Source organism: Ctenopharyngodon idella, chromosome 15 (genome assembly GCF_019924925.1).
Source record: "Ctenopharyngodon idella isolate HZGC_01 chromosome 15, HZGC01, whole genome shotgun sequence".
NCBI classification, from domain to species: Eukaryota; Metazoa; Chordata; class Actinopteri; order Cypriniformes; family Xenocyprididae; genus Ctenopharyngodon; species Ctenopharyngodon idella.
Window position 1 is genome coordinate 33,015,548 of NC_067234.1, and position 23,500 is coordinate 33,039,047.

At 38.4% G+C, this 23,500-nt stretch overlaps 1 protein-coding gene across 3 annotated transcripts in view; it reads left to right on the forward strand.

The window, feature by feature from the left end:
• The first annotated feature begins 4,843 nt into the window (after positions 1 to 4,843).
• The window catches only part of slc8a2b (solute carrier family 8 member 2b), a 111,073-nt gene continuing 92,416 nt past the window's right edge, over positions 4,844 to 23,500 (forward strand). Inside the window, exon 1 of one of the 3 annotated variants that reach the window (XM_051862213.1) lies at positions 4,844 to 5,028. The gene's annotated coding sequence lies outside the window, so the exon portion shown is untranslated. Of the gene's footprint in view, positions 5,029 to 22,650; positions 22,771 to 23,500 lie in introns of those variants that run through there. The other 2 variants (XM_051862210.1, XM_051862211.1) reach the window with 2 other exon arrangements.

The following is a 23,500-nucleotide window of genomic DNA, read 5'->3' on the forward strand; positions in this document are numbered from 1 at the left end:
GCCTATAATAATATGAATGTACTAGTAGTATACTTGTAAGTGTACTATTTCTACAGTAAATTGGCCCACTTTGTAGTGTAGGCTATAAAAGTATACTTTCAGTGTAACTGTAGAAAACTTTAAATGGCCTTCACAAAGTTTACAACTATGATTTTTGCTTGTATTAGTGGATATACAGGTATATTGATAGTTTACTAGTTAAATACTTGTAGCAATTTCTTTATTGTTTTTACTGTTTATGAAAGAACACTCAGTAAACTACTATTTTAATAGTTTTATACTGCAAGTACTTGTAAGGTTTCTTTAAGTAAACTTAACATCATACTTATAGTTTACTTTTTATATATTATTTTTGCACAATAAGTACTAGTACGTTCCTTTTTGGGTATTATTTTTATACTTGAAATATACCTTTAACTGTACTTTAACACTTTCCTCTGTGCCGAACAAGACATAGATCGTACATCTTATCCATCAACACCTCTAAAACATTTGGCAGTTTTGATTCATATGCTGTTTAACGATTGCCGAGAGCCGTCACAAGGGCTGTGCTGAGTGTGCGACCGCGCAGGGCCTTGCGCGAAAGTAAAGTGACAATTACAATTTTGATCGTTTAAAGCCAATAGTTAAAGCTCATGTTTTTGTCCTTCGAAATACTATAGTTAAAAGACATAGCTATTGCCCCAGGCCTACTGTTGCTATAGTAACGGGGGTCTAATGTTGGTATTACCGAACTATTTGTTGTTTGCTTAGTTTCGTACATTCAGTTTTACAGCATTAGGTTAAAGAAAGTAAACTGTGTAACTGAACTGTGCACATATACTTTAGACGTGTTTGCAAAACGGTCAAGTTCGCACAGGGCCTCACACTCCCCTTTGCAACGTGCCTTATTACATGCACATTAGCGATGCTTATATTGCTTGTTTCTGCTTCTTCTTTGGCTTTCTTTTGAACCAGAGATTCTCTTTTAGATGTAATAGCGGCCCCCACCATTTAACACTGAAAACATGTATTGCTGGAGATTTCCGTCAATGACGAGGAAAGAGTGAAAGTGGCATGTGAAGGCCAAGTATGGTAACCTATACTCGGAATTTGTCCTCTGCATTTAACCCATCCAAGTTAGTGCACACACATTAGGAGCAGAGTAGTGAGTAGTGAACACAGTGGGCAGCCATTATGCTGTGGCGCCCAGGGAGCGATTGGGGTGAGGTGCGTTGCTCAAGGGCACCTCAGTCATTTCCTGCCAGTGCTGGATTCGAACCAGCCACCTCGGACTCGCTAACCATCAGGCCACGACTGCCCCTAAAGAGATAGTTCACTCAAAAATGAAAATTCTGTCATCATTTTCTCACCCTCATATTGTTCAAATTCAAACCTGTATACATTTCTTTGTTCTGCTGAACACGAAGGAAGATATGTGGAGAATGTTTGAAGAATGTTTAAAACCAAACGGTTGTGGCGCACCATTGACTTCCATAATATGGAAAAAAAGTAAATAAAAAAATAGGCCTATGATGGAAGTCAATGGTGCCCCACAACAAGATAGGGATGCTCTATTTCTCTGTTTTTCTCTCACTTTTTCTCACATTGGCTGATGATGGGGTCTGGCTCTTTGTTCCAATTCATCCCAAATGTGCTCAGTAGTGGTTCAGGCCTGGGCTTTGTGCAGGCCAGTCAAGTCCTTCCCCCTCAAGGTCAGTAAACCCTTTATTTATGGATCCTGCTTTGTGCACAGGTTGTTCTCATAGAAATAAAAATCACTCTCCCCAATTATGAAACAAAATAGGAGGCACAGATAAAATGCCATTGTTTGATTTAGCATTAAGATTAAGATAAATATATTTTTTGCCATATAGTAGGCCTACTAGTAGGATGGACAGCTTTTTCTTTGCTTTTCATGTTTTAGATATAATGTACTATATGTATGTGCAAGCCTGTTTGTTTATTTTCATATTTCAGTAAAAAATTTAACATGGCCATTCTCCTATCATACATATGAGTAAAGTTGTTGACTATTTTTTCCATTCATGTCTGTCACTGGCAGATCCAGGGGTGGGGCCAGCGTGGCACTAGCTCCAGTTGAAATCTGATTGGGCCCTGATGTGCCCCTGCCCTGTCACTCATCGCTAATCTACGTCAATTCAACCAGCATAAAATATTTATCCAAACCTCTACACTGAATTAATAATAAATTATGAATGTGTTCAGCATTCTGCAACAAATATTTTTCTAGACTATTTTAAGTCGTAAAGAGAGCAGGATATATTAAAATGTAGCGTATGGATTGGGCAGGCATGTATTCATAATACTAAGTGGGGAAGCGGGTCTCTGAACCCTCCATAACTCTACATAACTCTGTCTCTTGAAGCCAATACGGAAGTGACTTAAACTGCGATTCATCAACTGGCCGCTAGGGACAGGCTCCAAAAGAGAGCAGATTCTCTTTGAGTCCCATGTTAAAATGCCCAACTTTACAGCAGAAAAAAACATGTTTACAGCCTGGATCAAATTGTGGTTTTGGTCTATACAGCTAATATTGCCCTTCATGACAACTCTGAGGGGGGTGAATTTTTTTATAACTCATCCGTTTAAATTATATTAAGCCTTAAAGTTCTGCATAATTAAGGGCGTGGTCACTTGAGTGACAGGTTTGCTGCTGCTGTCTGTGACTTTACCTCAGCTAATTCCAGCCGCTGAATTTGGCATCTCTGCCTAGTTTGTGCTTTTTTCGGGATTATTTTATACAATTATAAAATAATAATATATACAATTATAAAATAATGTGGCTTGCTGTGCAGTTTATGGTTTAGACAGATGTGGGTCTGTGTAGATGTGCACGCATACGGAAGATAAACAGAACACACGTTGTTGGATCGTGGCATTGGATAAAAGTTTTGTTCGTGAGATTTACTACAATGACAATGGCTGGAGGATATAAAACTCAGACAGCACTGCTTGGATATTATAACTATAAAACTGCTGAATTTTGAAAAATTACGTTGGACGCGTGCTCATTTGTTTATGAGATATATACGATCATATACAGTTTTACAACATAAACGCTGCTCAAGTGCATAATTTCTTGAAGAACGATGATGGAGAGCAGATCATTCAGAACAAATGTGATGCAAACAATAGATAATATATCAATATTTCATGGATTTAACGCTTTTTGGACAAAAAGTATTGTTTTTTGTTTTTCAGTGGACACTCATGGACATTTTACCCAAGTGCCATGGATTGGATTCATCTCGCGATCGCTATTTCATTATAAAGGTATGAAGTCCCGTTTGATTTTTCATATTGCCATTTGCACACCCAAACACAAATTACAATTACTGGTGCTGGAGCATCTACATCTTAAAAAAGACACCATAAATTGACAGTAAACCTTTAGAACTTTCAAAAGATATAACTTGTTATGTTTATTAATATTTTAGATAGTATCTAAGATAGATAGATAGCTTCTTTAACCTGCTAACATGATCAGCAACCAGGCACCTCAGTTCCAACCACGTCCCGCCTCTTTGCCCATTTTGTTATCTGGGAGTGACGTGCGGTGACGCGCAACTACAATGGCAGTGTCCTCATTTTCGCTTCAAAAATGCTCGTCAGAAATCTACGAGTGACGTCACAGACACTACGTCCTTTTTTTTTTACAGTCTATGATGTAAATCTGTGGTGAAAAATGTAACTGCAGCGCACTCTCATTGAGAGCCATTGGGACAGATTTCTGGCTGCTCCACTTTTATCCACACTTGGTAAACACACCTTACATAACCTCATTCCAGACAAAGACGATCAGTCCGCTTCAGCTATAAAATTTTTGGTTGAAAATAAATGTATAATTATGAATAATTAACTGAAATTTCAATCAAAACATGAGCCAGAAAGAGAACAAACAGGGCAATGTCTTACACACTGCAATAAGGATGAAACTGTTAGCGGTTTCACGATAAAATTCCAGACGGTTCTGTTTCACATTTGAATTATCATTAAAACTGAATTCGATTATTGCGGTAATTTACGTTTTAATTCATACACAAAGCCAGAGGGCGCCCTCGCGCAGAAAGTACAAGGTAGACTCAAAATAGTAGACTGAACATCTCAGGTATTTTCATAAGAATAAAGTATATTGAGAATGCAAGGCTTATCGAAATAGGTTTTAATCGCAGTAGAATACTACAAAATAATGTATTCTTTTGCTGTGGTCTGTAATAAGAAGCCTCATCAGATCGTAAAAAACTTGAACATTAAAAAACATAAAAAAATAAAAAAAATCAGCATCTGCATTCTTAGATAACTGTAGCCTAACTATTAGTTAGCATAAGATTTGAAATAAAACATGGTCAGAACAACATTAAGCTATAGTGGAGTATTTTATTTTATTTTGTTGGAACCCAAATCCAAAAAGTGTGAAATCAGAACTCCAAATGTGCACAGAAGCTTTTTAATTCAATTCAAATGTTGTTTTATATTTTATTTATGTGCGTTATTCTTAATGAAGAAAAAATGCAATATGTAAATATTTAAGCTACTGTAGTAGTTTCTAAATCCAGAAAGTGCTTGAACTTAGGGCTTTAAAGAACAGTTAATGAACAAAGTGCTAGAGCCAGCAGCAAAGGAAAGAGGTCAAATGTATGCAAAAATATAATTTAAGAATTGCACATGACTTGAACGTTAAACTTGGCCCCTCTCTGTAAAGGGTCGCCCCATTGTGGTCTCTGCTTTTGAAAAATCCTAGATCCGTCACTGGATGAAACCTATAACAATGCTCGCTGTCGTGTTCCGTAGCATGCGCGTTCGCGTACCACCCTCCCCACCCAGGACGCGCCAGGCTGTGGAGTGAGCGCTCTAGAGTATTTCCACTGCACGAGAGAGTGTAATACAACAGAGTCAAACCGCAGAGAGAGAGAGAGAGAGAGACACATCAGCACAACCGGAGCAGTTTTTCAATGAATTACACATCAGCAACATGCGCTTCACAGCCACGCCTGCTCTGAACAACACAACAAACTAGGATACAAGGTATGACAACATACGAAACACGATTGAAACGCGTTCATCCACAACTTGTCACATGAACTTTCATCCGATATGCGTTTTCATCCTTCAGATCTCAGTATGATGATACATGCTTGTGTTTAAGCTTGAAAAGTAAAGAGCAGGTGGAAATTGGAGTAACACGGAGCCTTTAACTTATTTTTCTTTTGAATGTCAGTGCATTTTCTTTATTGGTCCGGATAACATGCAAAATTACTGTTTTTATTTTATTTTGTGTGATAGTTCTCAAAGTAATGTAAGTGCATTTTTGTCTTTGTAGTTTCCCGTAGCTGTGTTTGATATAGTCCGTATAAGCTATATATGTATAATTTGTGCATGTATATAGCCTGTATGACTGCTGCAGGACTGTTATAGACATATAGGCTATGGGTTATGTTTTGCATAGGCTATATGGACTCATGTGGGCATCCCTTTGGTGTCTGTAGCCACTTGTTTTCTTTATGTCAGTGGGAAAGCAGTTTACACAGGGATCCACTATCATCCTTTAGCTTCCGTGATCTGTCGTAAATCCATCATATTATATGCTAACGTGTTTGGTTTATTTTGTTGTAAATCGATGGCTGTTAATGTTTGGTTACATTACGAAACGGGACGCTTTCTGTGTGACCTTCATCTTATAATTGTGTTAAATGATCTACTGTTGAATCTGATATTAATGAGCAAGTGTGTTGGATAGAGGTTTAAACGGTGTAAATGTCAATGTGATAACGGAGTTTATTGCTCGGGACCTGACGGGGATGCTCCATGCAGGCGGGTTTCCTTGGTTTTCTGCAGATGGAGGTTCCCTTCTCCTCCCCTCCCCTTTAAAATGAGCTTTCAGGGGTTTTGTTCAGCACGCAATACTTGCTTTCTGTGTACTGCATATTATTTATATATATTTTTAATTCCACCCATAAAGAGACACTATTACCTGACAAACACGAATTTATTGGGTACTGTGATAAATCATACCTGTTTCTGACAGAACTAGACTGTAAACAGCCGAAAGAGTCAGGGAGCGGCCCGCGCTTTTCTTAACCAATGAGAAACGCGCTCTGCCTGTTAATCATTTTGCGCGTTCATATTTGCTGACATCAGGTTGGCTGATGTGTCGAGAGGGCGTGTCATTAAGTCAACGAAATGGTGAAAATTTCTTACAGTACCTTAAAAAATGTAAAACAGAGTGCAATATGCAATTATACAAAATTTCAGGCAGTGGAATGATACGTTTTTGTCACATGAACTTACAACCTTGGATTTTTAATTCAGCAAGTGGCATCCATTTATCATCTTGTAAAGTGTTTTTGGATTTTCCATGCAGTTTTGTGTAAAATTGTCTAGACATTCAGAAATAATGTGTCAAAATTAAATCTAATGCCCTCATGCCCTAAAACCATGAATATTAATTATTAAAGAGATGTGGAAAGCCTGCTTACTTCATATGTGACCCTGGAGCACAAAACCAGTCTTAAGTCTCACGGGTTTATTTGTAGCAATAGCCAACAATACATTGTAAGGGTCAAAATGATCGATTTTTCTTTTATGCCAAAAATCATTAGGATATTAAGTAAAGATCATGTTCCATGAAGATAGTTTGTAAATTTCCTACCTTAAATATATCAAAAAATTATTTTTGTGAGTGGATATACATTTCTAAGGACTTCATTTGGACAAATTTAAAGGCGATTTTCTCAATATTTTAATTTTTTTTTTTGCACCCTCAGATTCCAGATTTTCAAATAGTCTTATCTTGGGCAATATTGTCCTATCCTAACAAACCATACATCAATGGAAAGCTTATTCAGCTTTCATATGATGTATAAATCTCAAAGAATTGACCCTTATGACTGGTTTTGTGGTCCAGGGTCACATATTTCAGAGTATGATATATAATATTCCAAACTTCTAATTCCTCTAATATACAGTATCTACAGCTTGTCATGCAAACGCACCTGCTTGCCTCTTGATTTATAGATATGATTCACGAGGCATAGAGAAAAATCCTGAGGCATCTGAATATGCAATCACTACAATTCTCAAGAAAACATGCAATACATGTATGTTAGGAGATGGTGGGCAAGCCAAGAGCTTCATCTATAAGTCCTGATGTTCATCAGTGTTTGAATCCTCTGAAGACGTGCACGTGATCCTCAGACATGGAGGCAGTGTGTGCATGTGTCTGTGCTTGAGCTGTTTCACATTCTAATCGCATTCACACATCAGTCAGCCTCATTCACTCTCCTCTCTTCTCTCTCTTTGTTTGCTGCTTGACTTGCACTATTGCAAATAAAATCGTCCCAGGACTGTTAGGGAGGAAGCGAGACTGCAATGGCTGGCTGCTAGTTAATACTCTGTGTGTGTGCGTTCAGCATTGAGACGTGAGTGAGAGTTTAAGTCAGTAACTGCTGCAGTGTTCACACAAACACACACACGCTGAGGAATTCCTCTTCTACACGCTCTGAGTGATGTAGTGTGTGTGTGTGTGTGTGTGTAGACAACATACCCTGCCCTGAAGCAATTCCTTTTGAATGAAAGCAAAGCGAATGCTTCAGTGTAAAAAAGCTCCACTGCGCTGATGCTCCTCATATTTATTTCCCTAATGAACATGCAAATGATTGATCTAATAATTCTAACATATATGAAAGTATGTATGTATGTATGTATGTATGTATATGTATCTATCGTTCCATCTACTGTTCCATCTACTGTTCCATCTACGTATCTATATATTCTTCCATGTCATTCCATCTATCATTCCATCTGTTGATCTATCTATCTATCTATCTATCTATCTCTGTCTGTCAAGTAAATGTGTTCTGTTTCACATACTATTTATTAAAATAGTTAACTAGTTTTCTGTATTGCATGTTTAATTACAGTAATAGCATCCAGTTACAATACTGAAGATAAAATAGTTATTTTGCATTGGTTAGTTCACCCCAAAATGAAATTTCTGTCATTAATTACTCACCGCTGTGTCATTCCAAACCCGTAAGACCTTCGTTCACCTTCAGAACACAATTTTGGGTGAACTAACCCTTTAAGTCCAGTTTTGTGTAAAATTGTATTAATCATCCATCCTTCCGTTTTGAAAAAATTGTGAATAGTAAGGAAAGTTCTTTCTTGACTTTCAATATTTTCCTCTGCCTATTTTGTAAACTGTTTTTTCCCTCTGTTTTGGTATACATAAATCCCTCTCAGAATGTAGAATTATGTTCAGGGCATCAAACAAAGACCATTAAAAATCTCTAGTCTGGTACTTTACCACAATATCCTGTCCCTTTACCTTATTACCTGGCATGTGTTCAGTAATTTTGTGCAGCACCAGAATGAGAAACAGACCCACAGCCTGCTGGGACGGCAGGCACTATACACACTCATACATATGCATGCGTACAGTCAGCCAGGACCCCCTCTGCGCCCACCCACTCGCTCTTATTGGCCACCAGCCCGTCGCTGTAGGAGCAGGTGTCGTGCAGTTGGCAGATTCATCTGTCGTCATGACGGGGGCTCCTCTCTCTCTCCTTCTGAGATCATTGTGTCCCCCTTCCACTCTTCGTTTCTCAACCAAACTCAACAGATTTGCTGGTTCAGGGAAGACGGAACTGTCCGGAAGGCTAATATTCCAAAGCAGTGACCTGCGAAATTAGGGGCCAGGAGCAGAAAGCTGAGCCATTCCAGGTCGTGAACAAAACTTGCTGATAAACATGTTTAAGTTTGACAGAACGGATGCTGCTTCAGGCCAACAAGGTTCTCTTTGGGCTGGATTCCCGCAGGATGCAAGATTGCAGCATCAACATCAGTTGGTTTAGATTCCATTAAAGTGAAATTAGTGTTGGACAAGGGGAAAGGTTTTGCTGTTGTTCTGCGTTCTGTTGAGGAGAGGTGTGCTGTTCAACATGATTATCTATCTATCTATCTATCTATCTATCTATCTATCTATCTGTCCATCAGTCTGTGTGCATGCATTCCAATTTATCCATCCATCCATCCATCTGCATGCGTTCCATCCATCCATCCATTCATCCATCCGTCTGTCTGTCTATCCATCAGTCTGTCTGCATGCATTTCAATTTATCCATCCATCTATCCATCCATCTATCCATCAGTCTATCTGCATGCATCTATCTATCTATCTATCTATCTATCTATCTATCTATCTATCTATCTATCTATGTATCTATCCATCCATCCATCCATCAGTCAATCTGCATGCATTCCAATTTATCCATCCATCCATCCGTCTGTTCGTCCATCCATCTGTCTGTCCATCAGTCTATCTGCATGCATTCCAATTTATCCATCCATCCATCCATCCATCCATTCATCCATAAGTCTATCTGCAAGCATTCCAATTTATCCATCCATCCATCCATCCATCCATCAATCCATCCATCTATCTGCATGTGTTCCATCCATCCATCCATCCATCTATCTGCATGTGTTCCATCCATCCATCCATCCATCCATCCATCCATCCATCCATCTGTCTGTCCGTCTGTCTATCTGCATGCATTTCTATTTATCCATCCATCCATCCATCCATCTATCTATCTATCCATCAGTCTATCTGCATGCATTCCAATTTATCCATCCGTCCGTCCGTCCAGCAGTCTGTCTGCATGCGTTCCATTCATCCATCCATCCATCCATCCATCCATCCATCCATCAGTCTATGTGCATGTATTCCTATTTATCCATCCATCCATCCATCCATCTATCCATCAGTCTATCTGCAAGCATTCCAATTTATCCGTCCGTCCATCCGTCTGTCCATCCATCCATCCATCTGTCTATCCATCAGTCTATCTGTATGCATTCCTATTTATCCGTCCATCCATCTGTCTATCCATCAGTATATCTGCATGTGTTCCAATCATCCATCCATCCATCCATCCATCTGTCCATCTATCCATCCATCAGTATATCTGCATCCATCCGTCCGTCTGTCCATCCATCCATCTGTCAATCCATCCATTTTTCTGTCTGTCCATCTGTTCCTGTGTGTGTGTGTCTGTCTATCGTTCTATCTATGCCCTTTAAAATATATACATAAAAATCAAAATAATATGTGAAACTGAATGCAACATTTTGCATAATGTGTTCTGTTTCACATGCTATTAAAAAAAGTGAAATATTTAACAACACTGCATGTTTTATTCACTGAGTTATTTTGCATTTTCATTTTTGTGTAAAATTGCATTAATCGCCCATTGGGCCAAAAGTTATGAATATTAGGAAAGCTGACTTTCTATTTTTCAATCAGTAATCAGTGCCCTAGCAACAGCATAGCAAACCATTTAGAGCACCTGGCATCATGTGGTGGGTTTTGCATGAGCAAGCACTTCTAGCTCTGGTTAAAATTAAAATATTCTGAGATTTTTCTGTAAAATATAGCTTTAGGCTTAGGGTACAGCAAATATAATTGGTATAATAAAAAAATAAAACAATAGAAGTCAATGGGTAGTCCCACCATGATATAAACACGCGCTGCAGGGGGCTCAGGGATGGACAGGGTGATGTTTTCACTCTCTCATTCTCACTCTCACATTGTTCATCATGTTGGCCAGAAAATAAAGCCTGTCGGCTTTCATATGGTCACTATGACAGAGCAAGAGCTGGACACGTGCTCAAACAGCATGCCTCACATGTTTTGTTTTCTCTTAGCCGAGAGTAATGCTCTCTGCACATTTAACCCTTTACAGCCCATCAGACTGACGCCAGTCAAAGAGCACGACCTGTCTCTCCTCTGCCCTCTCGCTCTCTCTGTCCTCTCTCTTTGTGCAGTGGAGGGAGGTAAATGTAGAAAGGAAAAGGAGGGGAAAAGCACAGTTATGGATCCATTAGCCTTGGCCATTCCAGTCAGGCTGACTGCGATGGGGAAATGATGTGTTTGTTCACCTTGAGGATGTCTTGAGTGAACATCATGCTTGATTAATAAAAAATGGAAATAGGAAAAATAGCGGGTAAGGGACCGTGTAAAAAGTCCACACATTGCATTTAACTGAACATGCATTTTGATTGGTAACGACGGTCATACGTCATTTCATGACGACAGACGTAACACGACACTGTCATAATTTTCATGCCAGCTAGAGGGCGCATGACTTTAAAATGTAAATATTGGTTGTAAAAAGGTGCTTGAAAAAACGACCTATAGGGTCATTTTTTGGAGGAGGACAGTCTCTTTTTGTGTGTGTCCCTTTAAATGCAAATGAGCTGCTGCTCCTGGCCTGCTTTTCAAAAGAGAGTGGAGCTTTAACAGCTCGCGCTTCGGTTGCTCAACAACAACAAAGCTGGAGAATCTCACGCAGCCAAAATGAGGATTGTCAGTAACGGTGTTCAGCCTTACATTGTTCAAACCGGAGTCGACACTGATGGAGAGATTCCGGAAGACTTTTTAGAATGAAACTGGACTTTTCTGAATGGTTAGTTGATAAATTTATGTAGTTGCTGTGGAGTTGATTCAACTCATCGACTAGCATGTGCCGTCATGTTAATCTTTTTTACAAATCCAGCGTTGAATTGACCCTCGTTTGTGAAGCAGTCCGGCATAAAATGATGGCATGGCAACAACACTCTACTACAACAACTCTTCCTCTTCTCTAAAGCAGCTCAACACGGCCTCACCCCTTTTGTTGTGTGTTCTCAGGGGGTGGGGTTTATGTAAATTTTAGGGTTAGTGATGTCACTAACCAGGGAAGAAGCTCGTTGTAGACCCTACCAGCCGCTTGTTGCAGCCCTTAAAAAGTGATTTCTGTAAAAGAAATGATCTCCCTTTGCATTAAACTTTGAGCATCGTAACTTTGCAGATGTTGTTTATGCTCAAACAGCAACATTACACACTAACTGAAGTTAAAAAAGTGAAATCATAATCAACCACACCTTTAAAACTCTCATTACTATAGTATTTTTTTCATGTGGGTTCACATGAAATACTCTTACTGCCCCCAAACTTTTAAACTTTTAATTTCATTAGCAGTAATGAAAAAATGTAAAAAAAAAAAAAAAAAAAAAAGATTTTTTAAAATAAACACTCCCCTGAAAAGGACACTGTGTGTCCCTGGTGATGCTATTCCATCATTTCGGCTGTGATTCGGTGTGTCAGACTTTCACCTCCAGAGTTTGAAGCACAACCACCTACAGAGCAGATAAAAATGGCATGTACCTGAAATGTCAGAATAACCGAACGAGCTGGAACAGTGAGGTAGCAGCATTTGTGGTTGTGATGGAAACGTGTCTCCCACAGCAGATCCGGTGGAGTGTAAAGGCCGTGCGGAGACAGGAAGAGTCGGCTGTTCCAACCACCGATCTTTCATTCAGTTTCACCCTGTAACGGCAGACTCAGCGAGGTGTGTTGATGGATAAAGAGAGAGAAGGAGAAGGAGAAGGACACCATGCGAAAAAATGGGAAATAAAAAATAGGTTATTATAGCTCTAAAGGCAATGTCAGACTGAGGAAGAGAAGGTGAGGGACACAGAACAGAGAAATGGCACTTTCTCCAGGGACACGGCCTGTTCTCTCTCATTGTCATTCTCTGGCAAGGTTATGAGCTCATCTTGCAGCTCAACTGTAGGTGTGTCAAAAGGGCAGAGTCACTGCATTGTGTTTGAAAAGTGGAAATAAAACTATATGACATTTATTTATATATATTATATGTGTGTGTAAATGATAGAACATGGTACATGGAAATAAGCTGTTTCCAAGATTTTTGGTGTAAATTTTAGATGCTGTCATTTGTCACAATTTTAAGGTTTAATTATTATTATTATTATTATTATTATTATTTAAAGCTTTTTTGCAGTTCATTTAATGGTGAATCTCAGACCAGGATTCAACCCAAAATCAATAAATTGTTGATATTAATCAATTATTATATTATATTATATTATATTATACTCTTAATTGTGACATTTTTTGTTATAATTAATTTATTTACTTTATTAAATGTAGCAATTACTCTGTGCATTCAGATGTCACTTTTGATTTGTTTTATATATAATATAAATTATTATATGATTATATATCAATTATTTTTCCGTTTTTATTTATTTTATTTTTATATAGTTGTTTTGTAATTCCCAGCTTTCAATTGTGATTACTGTAATACAATAATTGAAATTAAAATAATGTAAAACCATCTTAATGGTCCTAAAAAATTCCATAATTTTCCAATTCAAAATATTATTGTGTATTTATTTCTTGTTTTTGGAGTAAAATGCATTTTTTTTTTGTGTGCAAGATTCTCAGCTTTCTCTTTGTGTAAACTTCAGTTGCTTAGTCATGATTTGAGCACAGAAGAGCCTCGACACACACACACACACACACACACACACACACACACACACACACACAGACAGACAGATCCCTTGTGAGGCCTGTCTGTGGTTTTCAGTCCACTAGAGCAGAGGTTCAGAGGCATGCTGATGTTCTCGGTTCTGACAGCTTGTGACAGAGAAGAGAAAAGACAGAATTTCAGCCGAATTGTCAAACACGACGGCCTTCAGCTGAGCTCCCCGTCACAAACCAGAGATCAGGGGTCTCAAACACACACACACACACGCTTCTGATTCTTTCTGAACCCAAAGTCCAACACGTCACTGTTCATTTGCAAAGTTCTTGTAAGCACAAGAACTAGAAGTCACACTGTATTTTTCTGCACAGGTCTCGAACATATTAGTAGAGTGTTCAACGGATTCTTTTGGTCTGGATCTCAAAAGAAATTGATACATTTTGTCCTGGTTCGCTTAGCGTTCACACTGTCATATTTAACACACAAACCTAAAGACACAGTACAAAAACAAGTCATCTTTTGTGATGTATATTTTGTGAAAGAACATCCAGAACTATGCTGTGCTAGGCTAAATGCGCTAATTGGTATTTTTAACTCATGAAGAGCTTAGAAATATGAAAAGGAGTCAAAACAGCACCGGGAATTCCTGTTACTCAGAGAAACAAAGAAAGACACAAATGAAGCAAAGAGATGCCGATTCTGACGCCTGTACAGAACTGTAATGGGCAAAATCGCGACTATGACAAGAAAAAAAAGGTATGCTTGAGCATCCTGTCCTTTTTAGGGTCACATCATATTTCAGTCAAACTGCACCAGAGTTTGTTTGGAAGTGAACCAAGACCTCCTGAAGTGTGGGTCTCGGTCAGCATGTTTGGTGTGCAATAGGGTTCAGATGGCAGTGTTCACACTTATCCAAATGAACCGCAGTAGCAGAGCAATCGCACCAGAGTTCATTTTAATCGAACCAACCCTGACAAGTGTGAACACACCCTTAGAAATGGCTCTGCAGATACTTGAATGATTTTGCAGATCCCATCGCTGCTCACAGAGGTTTGTTTCTGATCCGCTGAGATTCCCAGGTGTGTTTGCTAATTTTCAAGGCGAGTAAACTCACTCACAAGAGAGCAATTACTTCACACACTGTTAAACGCAGGCATCAGGAAGATTATCGAAGATAAACATACTTTATTGACACGTTATTGATCATTTATTGATTTGCTGCAGAAAAAAAGCATTTTCTCTGTATCATCTGTTTTGTTTTTCAATAAAAAAACATCTAACATCTTAAAACAAGATACATTTAGGCCTACCTGAGAAGCTAAACAGCTGTTAATGAAATGTTTACTCGTTCAATTTATTGATGTTTTCCCCCTATTGTTTTATGCATAAACCATACAAACAACTAAAGTACAACCTTTTAAGTTGTTATATTATATTATATTATATTATATATTCTTAATTGTGGCATTATTTTGTGACCATTAAATTATTTACTTCATTAAATGTAACATTTACTGTATGCATTCAGATGTCACTTTTGAGTTCTTATATATATATATATATATATTTATATTATATATATTATATTTATATTCTGAATTATAAGCAAAACAGCTATTAAGTAAATGTTTTCCCTATTGTTTTATGCATACACCTTACAAAAATGTATTAAGGAGATTTTTTTTTTCCTGATGTGTTGATCTGTTTGCTCATTTATTTGTTCGTTCCACTCTTAGAAGAAGAAAAAGTTACATATAGAACCTTAACCATCTTCTGATGGTTGCTAAGGTGTTTTGTGTGGTTGCTAGGTGGTTTGTTACTGGTCCAAGTGAAAAGAGCCCACCTTCAAGTCGCAGATATGACTTGGACTCCTACTGCATTAATAAATAACAAGGAAATGGAGGGAAAATGCAAAGTAGTAATAATACAAAAAATATAGTGAAATGAAACTTAATTTAGTATATACAAAATGTAATAAATGACTGATTAAATGACTAAATGTAAATCACTGATGATTCATATTGACATGCTGGTGTTTTGCTGATATACTGCTATTGCATCTGTCGGTTCTGTTTCTCTCTCCCTGAATGCTGTTGATGTTTTTTCTATCATCCATCAGTGTGGAAGCAATGTTTGGAAATGCAATTTGTATTTTTCTCTGATGCCTTGATATATTTTTTCAATTTTAGGAGGAAGTATTTCATTTCTGTTTCGACCTCACCTGTTGTTCGGTCTCACAGAATCTTTTATCTTTGGGGATTTTTTTGCATTCTTTCCCTTTTCACAGCTGAACTATGGTTACTTAGTCAAGATTTGTCTTATCTTACAGTTCTGAGGTATTCTGCCAAATTTGCATGTTTGCATTTGTTTTCATTTTTGTTTTTGGTTAGATGTGATTTATATGTTCATCAGTGTTTGTACAGGATTGTTCAGTCTCTCTCTCTCTCTGTCTGAGCATGTCCATCGGTTTCTATTTTGTCTTGATGAGAAAGCATTCGTCTTCCATTTTTCTCCAGAACGTGTCTCTGGGGAGATGAACAGTAATGTCTCGCCTGCCCTTTATATCATCCCTCCATCCTTCTGCATGTCACTCACTCCTCCATTCGTCTGCGCCATCCCAAGCAAGTCTGTTCAGAGATTTATGGACCTGAATAATGCTTTCTGTATAGTGTCAGAAATAAACTTTTTTATTAACGGCCAATATTTGCCCACTGGAATTGATTTTCAGGCACTTTTTTTTACCTTTATATTGGAAGCAATTCAATGCATTTGGGTATCTAGACATAGACCATCCACTGAAGTTCAAACTGAGCATCAGAATGGGGAAGAAAAGTGATTTAAGTGACTTTAAATGTGGCATGGTTGTTTGTTGCTGGACGGGTCAGGTCTGAGTATTTCAGAAACTGAACGACTGAACGAATTTTTTAAAGTTGACATTTATGTGATTAAAGTCGAATCGACGTCGACTAGTCGATGATGACGTCATTAATGAACAAATAAGGGGCCGTTCACACAGAAAGCATTTTTCAATTCCAATGTGCTACTTTTCCATTGTTTTTCTATATAAATACGTGCTAGACGGACGTGTACTTGACCATTGCCTTCGCGTCTTTTGTCTTTTGCAGCGTCTTGCATATGACAAGGCGTAAAAAGTGGCCAATCAGTTCAGCTTTTAAAAAACACGTCTCGAGAGCTTGCATTTAATTCATTAAAGTATAGTTCACTTTTTACGCGTACGCGAGGGTCAGCGTACAGTGCGCGTGATGCGAATTTCATCATCAGAAGAGTAGGCACGTATTTTTACGTGCACTTATAATCAGGTTGCACATAATTAGTTTATCCACAAGGTGGCAACCGTGCCCTGGGGGCGTCGATTCACAAGGTAGTCAAGAAAAACTGCATAAACAGAACAGACTGGAACGCATGCAAGCTACAGTGACAATAGAGGCCTACATAGACGAGAGATTGTGCGAAGAGGTTAGAAAGTACCCTCCTTTGTACAACTCTAGCATGAAAGAATACAAAGATGTTTACATGGGTTGTAACTCGTGGTGAGAGATTGCTCAAAACTGTGCATGCGTTGAACGCCTGTGTACGCGTACGAGTCAAATGAAGTGTACTTTCCAAGGCTGTGCGTTCGACTGAGCGTGTACACTAGCGTACGCGTAAAAAAACGCAGTATACCAAGGGCTTAAAGTTGGACTTCAAAAATTTCTTATCCTGTTGTGCCCTCTATAGGCCATGATCAGCAACTAGTTGACGTCATACTTGGCAGAGCATTAAAGTCTACTAGTCTAGAGATTTTCACACACAACCATCTCTAGGGTTTACAGAGAATGGTCGAAAAAGAGAAAATATCCCGTGAGCAACAGTTCTGTTGGTAAAAAATGGCTTGTTGATGCCAGAGCTCAGAGGAGAATGACCAGACTGGTTCAGCTGATAGAAAGGCAACAGTCAGATAAGAACAGGAAACTGAGGTGAAAATTCACACAGACTCACCAAAACTGGACAATTGAAGACTGGAAAAACGTTGCCTGGTCTGATGAGTCTCGATTCCGGCTGTGATATTCAGACAGAAGGGTCAGAATTTGGTATAAACAACATAAAAGCATGGATCCATGCTGCTGTATCAACTGTTCAGGCTGCTGGTGGTGTAAAGGTGTGTGGGATATTTTCTTGCCACACTTTGGGTCCAATTTAGCATTGTTTAAACACCACAGTGAGCCTACCTCAGTACTGTTGCTGACCATGTCCATCCCTTTATGGCCACAGTGTACCCATCCACTTCCAGGATAACGCACCATATCACAAAGCTCAAATGATCTCAAACTGGTTTCTTGAACATGGCAATGAGTTCACTATAGTCAAATATCCTCCACAGTCACCAGATCACAATCCAATAAAGCAGCTTTGGGATGTGGTGGAAAGGGAGATTATTTTATTTCAATTTTTTGGAGACATTTTTGCCCCAAACTCTGCTTCATTTCTGCTCCCAGAGCTGTGTCTGAACAGAAGGTCCATTTAAAATATAGAGGAAGACATTAGGCAAGAAAAATGTTCCAATTAATCAGTGAAATTTAATGAACCCTCTTTTCTGCAAGTCCAGCACTGAGATCTCAGACTGAGAGAATCGAGAGAGAGATCTGCTGACATCCGTCTACTTTTCCTGGCTCGACTTTTTTCTGCGAGTCAGCACTGTGAAATATGGCATCCTCCCCAAGCTCTGCATCCTGATTGGCCGAGCATCATTGTGCATTCAGGAACTCTTCACCAGTCTACAACCCCCCCGCCTCTGTTTCTTAATCCTGCTCTGCTGGTTATCTCTCTCTAATCTCACCGTGATCTATAATGGCACACCTGGGAGCTGATCGGTCTCCCAACCATTAAGAAAAGGTTATAGAGATGTAGCGTTCCCACCAGGTGGGAGTAATTAACGCTGTGTGTGTGTGTATGTGTGCTTATAGAGTTTTGGATCCCACTGATAGCAGAGAGACAAAGAAAACAAATAATTACAGGACTCTTGATGATCTGTTGTCTTTGGAATTAATTACGAGCCTCGAATAGATCCGTAATGAATGTTTAATACATACTAAAGCCCTAAGTTCTTCCATATTGCTGGAGTTTCTTGATATAATCTCAGGGTGACACTATAAACATATCCGTGGGGATGTTTCATTACAACTACAAAGTGAACCTTCAATTTCACACTGTTTGGCTTCATTGTACAGAACAATAAAACTGTGACATGCAGTAACTAAGAAAATCCATATTAAACATTAAATGTATCCTGCAGTAGACTGTAAATTGCAATTTAAAAAACTGTAAAACAGTCTATAAAATTACATGCTTTTATGTCAACTGAGATTTTAAACCAGCATTAGAGTTAAAATCGTAAAGCTTTACTGGTGCAATGAATAAGATGAATGCTATGTTTAGGAAACTTCTATCAATCTATATTCTCACACTCTCTGTCTTTCCCTGTTTTCCTTTATTTCTTTTCTCCTGCATCTGAGCAAAGAAGTCAATATATTTATTACCAATGCAGATCTCCAGTCTTGATTTTTAGGCTGTATAAATCTGGTTTATTGCATAATTAGGTCAGTATTGTCAGCGGTTTCAGCAGCATGTGAATAATGTGGTTTTCGGAGATCAGCAGATATTCAGCATTTCACAAGTTTCAGTAGTAACTTTATCAGTATCATGTCGGTGTAATTTCAGAACCATTATGTGAGTCAAATACAAAGTTCTGTCATGAAACTCTAGATGGCACAGGCTAATAGGTCCTTAACTCAACTTGCTCGTAATCACATCATTATCTATAGGACACAGCTGATTGGTTCCTGCTGTATCAGTAGCCAATCTTCAAATACATGAGTAGCCTTTGCCTTAGCAGTGCAGCATGCTTTCAGAAACCCTCCACCTCCCCAGCTCCGCCTGTATAGATCTGCTATGGGTAATTCTTGTACGTTATATTGTACAGCAGCAGCATGTCTTACTTGCTCACAGCAGCGTGTCGTGTAAGTATTGGCATTAGCAAGTCCCGTACTTGCTCTGCAGCAGCAGCAGCAGCAATAAAAGTAGCAGCAGAGTAGCAGATCTATTCCACCAAGACCAAGCATATCAACATTGTCATACCCATTACCATGCCAAACACTCTGAGAATTGTCATGACAGCCTTTATATTTATCCCGAAAACACGCAGCTGACCGCATTACATAAGTATGGATGCGCCATTGAGTGTGTATGTTTCTGCGTCTATCTTAGCAACTACTCTTAGCAATGTAAACATATGTTTGTTCTCTATTGATTTTGTTCATTGAAGCTTGGTGCATTATGTAGAAGAGTATTGCGAGAGAGAGATATCGAGTGACAAAGTGTATTACCTGCATTCAGATTTAGCATTTTACTTCAGGTTTTCCCGTCCCCTCCTAACACTGACATCGCTAGTCAAAGCATTTGTCATTTGCGTCTTGTTCCGTGTTCACAACCAGTTTTGCAACTGAGTGACTCGCTCATAAAGACAATCTTTGCCGCCATCTAATGGCGTAATAAATGTAACTTCTGTTGCTGTTCACGGTCAGGGACTATTTTTTTCCAGCGGAAGGAAGCCTTGTAATCATTTTACTTCATGAAAGTTGCACTGATACATATTTTTTGGCTTTAATATTTGTATTGTGTGGTAACCGTTTTATAAAAGCAATAACCCATGTGAAGCCGTGGTTTACAGTGAATTTATAACAGCTCTGCATCATGCCTAACAACGCCCCTTAGCTATTACAAATTCACTGTAAACCACAGCTTCTTGGGGCTTATTGCTTTATTCTATTTGAATCTATTGTAAAGTGTAATTTATTCCTGTGATCAAAGCTGAATTTTCAGCATCATTACTCCAGTCTTCAGTGTCACATGATCCTTCAGAAATTCTAATATGATGATTTGCTGCTCAAGAAACATTTCTGATTATTATCAATGTTGAAAACAGTTGTGCTGCTTCATATTTTTGTGGAAACTGTGATACATTTATTCAGGATTCTTTGATGAATAGAAAGTTCAAAAGAACAGCATTTATTTGAAATAGAAATAAACGCACACATAAAGCCACCTCTCAAACAGCACGCGAGTACCAAATTGAGTTCTTTTTTTTTTTTGTGGCTTATTGCGCTTAAACGGTAAAATACACACAAATTATGTCAAAACAGCCGTCTTGGAGAGTATTCAGGTAAACACAGTCAGTTTTGAAACATAAATAGTTGAGAAAGTCACTCTTTGCACTTGACTGAATAACTTTTGTAACTTTAATTTAATTTTTACAATGAATGCCATCCAGTGTTATTTTACATTTGATTACTTTATTTAATTTCTGTAGTATTTCTAACCCAAATACTACTCTTAGATCCACCTGAAAAACATAAAGCCATGTTTATTTCATTTGTCTTTTTATTCTGTTGTAATTATTTGTGCTGTAGTTTGCAATTTGTTTATTTGTTCTTATTTTATTACTAACTGTAAAATTTGTAAATACAAAGTTTCAAATAAAGCCTCCCTGTGCTGTATGAAAACTACACTCCTAAAAATGCTGTGTTAAAAACAACCCAAGTTGGGTTAAATATGGACAAACCCAGTGTTTGGGTTGCTTTGACCCAGCGGTTGGGTTAAATGTTTGACCGACCTGCTGGACAGTTTCTTTTAACTCAACTATTGTTTACAAAAATACTATATGGCTGGCTTAAAATGATCCCAAAATAGGTTGGAAATTAAAAATTAGACAAGGTGAACATTTAAGCAATTTAATAAATGTTTATTATTTAATATACTTACTAAGAAATGTTCTTTTCCAACCTATTTTGGGTTCATTTTAAGCCAGCCATACAGTAATTTTTAAACAACAGTTGAGTTAAATAAAAACTATCCAGTAGGTTGGGTCAAAACAACCCAATTACTAGATTTATCCATTCTTAACCCAACTTGGTTATTTTTAGATTGTATTGCAACAAGATTAACCAAATTTATCAAAAGATTATGAGATAATAATAAAAATATCTAAATGCCAGTATATATGGCAGTTTTCCCTGTGGTATCGAAAATAGAACCAAATATCGACATTATTTTTCAAGGTAACGTATCGACGTTAGAAATTCCAGTGGTGACAACACTAGAATGTAGTAGGTCAACAGTAAATGTCAGTGTGGTTTCAGTAGGTCAACAGTGTTTCGTGTGGAAGTGTTCTGTCATGCAGACTCACGCAGTGAGCTCAGCAGTCTGTTGCTCTGGAGGACAAGGGCCTGCAAAGTTCTTCACTGTTTGCCAAACCGCAGTCAAACAGCAGATTTATAGTGTAATCAGTCACAGGCTCGCCAACTGCTGAGTAAACCTGCTTGCAAACCAGAGCGAGTGTGTGCTACTACAGAGAAATGCAAACACACAGCGATGTGCACAAACACACACATGGGCAAACACTGAATCTCTCCAGCTGTTACAGTTCTGGAATTACCTTCTTGGAAATGACATGAATAATTAATTGATATACTGAATGCGGTGTATATTATTGCATGAATAAATAAAGCCGGGCTGAACTACAGAAAGAGTGCACAGGTGTTTAGGTGTGGCTTCATTCTGCATTCATGAACAGCTGTCTGTCCGATCCTGTTCAAGGAATAGAATAGAATAGAATGGAATAGAACAAAATAATTGGACAATAATAATTAAAACACATACGTTCAGTGTCCATTACTGTTATTCCCTCAGCCAACAAGCAATGCTTCCTTATTTAAAGCTCTGATTGATCGGAGACGATTGATTGGATGTGACTTGATTTAGACCAGATTAGGATGTTAACGGATTGAAAGCTGGTCAATAGTTCCTTTGTCTGGTGCATACGTGGAAAACTCCTAATACTGGCAGCATTGAATCTTCTACAAAAGCTAAATAAAAAAAGAGAGAAAGTGTAGAGTTATAGCTGTTTGTGAATGTAAAAGGTCTGCAAAGTTTCAAAGATCAAAGTGCAGATAAGTGGAGTTATTTTCTCCTAAAAGCAAGAACCAATTCTTAACTGCCAACCTACGTAGGTTTGTAAGAAATTTGCATAATGCCAGCCTGTGGTCTTCATTGGCTGCTATAAACAACGTCTACTTTGCCCCGCCCTCAAATGCTGTAGATGTAGCTGAGACTGGAAGAGTTTGGTTTGTGTTGTCGACATGTCGAGAAGACGCTAGTCAAGTGCCGAGGAAGAATTGAAATTCAGATATGATAATGGGCGTTTCATTTCCAACACACGTTGTAAGCGGTCGACCAATCACAACAGACTGGGCTGTCTAACCAATCACAGCAGAGCAGCCTCTGGAAAGGAGGGGATTAAAGAGACTGAATCCTTGATTGATCCGTTGCAGACACTGTGAGGAAAAAGGTGATGCTGCAGTGTATATAATAAGAAAAAGTAAGTGTTTTTTTTTTTTTACCTTGGATGCATGTAAACATATTGTAGGAGACCTCCAGAACAAAATGTTATGAGCAGTTAAGAATAGCATAATAGGGGCATTTTAACATCAAACTCAATTGTCAAGCAATGTCTTGTGTGCTTCACATGAGGAGTGCTGTTGGTGTGGATCACCTTTATGAGGACCTATTGAGTTAGGATGCTGCTGTAGAGGGTTTTAGATTCTTTGTGCCTGCATGCTCTAGTGAAATGCATTAGCGTATGATATTTGTAATATCATGTACGAGTGCAGTGCACCTCATGACAGAAGAATGGTAGATGATGGATGTGATGCCGCCTTGTGTCTTTCTTATCCCCTACAAACCCCGTCCATTTGCCACTCAACCCACATTGAAAGCGAATGCTGCGTCAGGCTTCTGTTGTTCTGTGAGAGATGATCTGATTATTTGAGAAGCTGATGGTGGAAGACGTTTCTATATTTTATTCAGATGCTTTAGTAGGGTGGGGTGTCTCTCTCTCTTTGCTGTGGTGGCGTTTGACTACGTTGATTTAGATTTAGTGCGGTTAGTTTTGGCAGGAAGTAAAGACATCGTGCCGTGTCATTCTGTCACAGATGAGGACTCTCTAAGGTACTATGAATCAGACCTCACACGCTGCTTTTTTCCTCTTAATTCAAATTTTTGGCTCATCCAGACACTTTTTATGAAGTATTAGTGGGAATTTGTGTCAT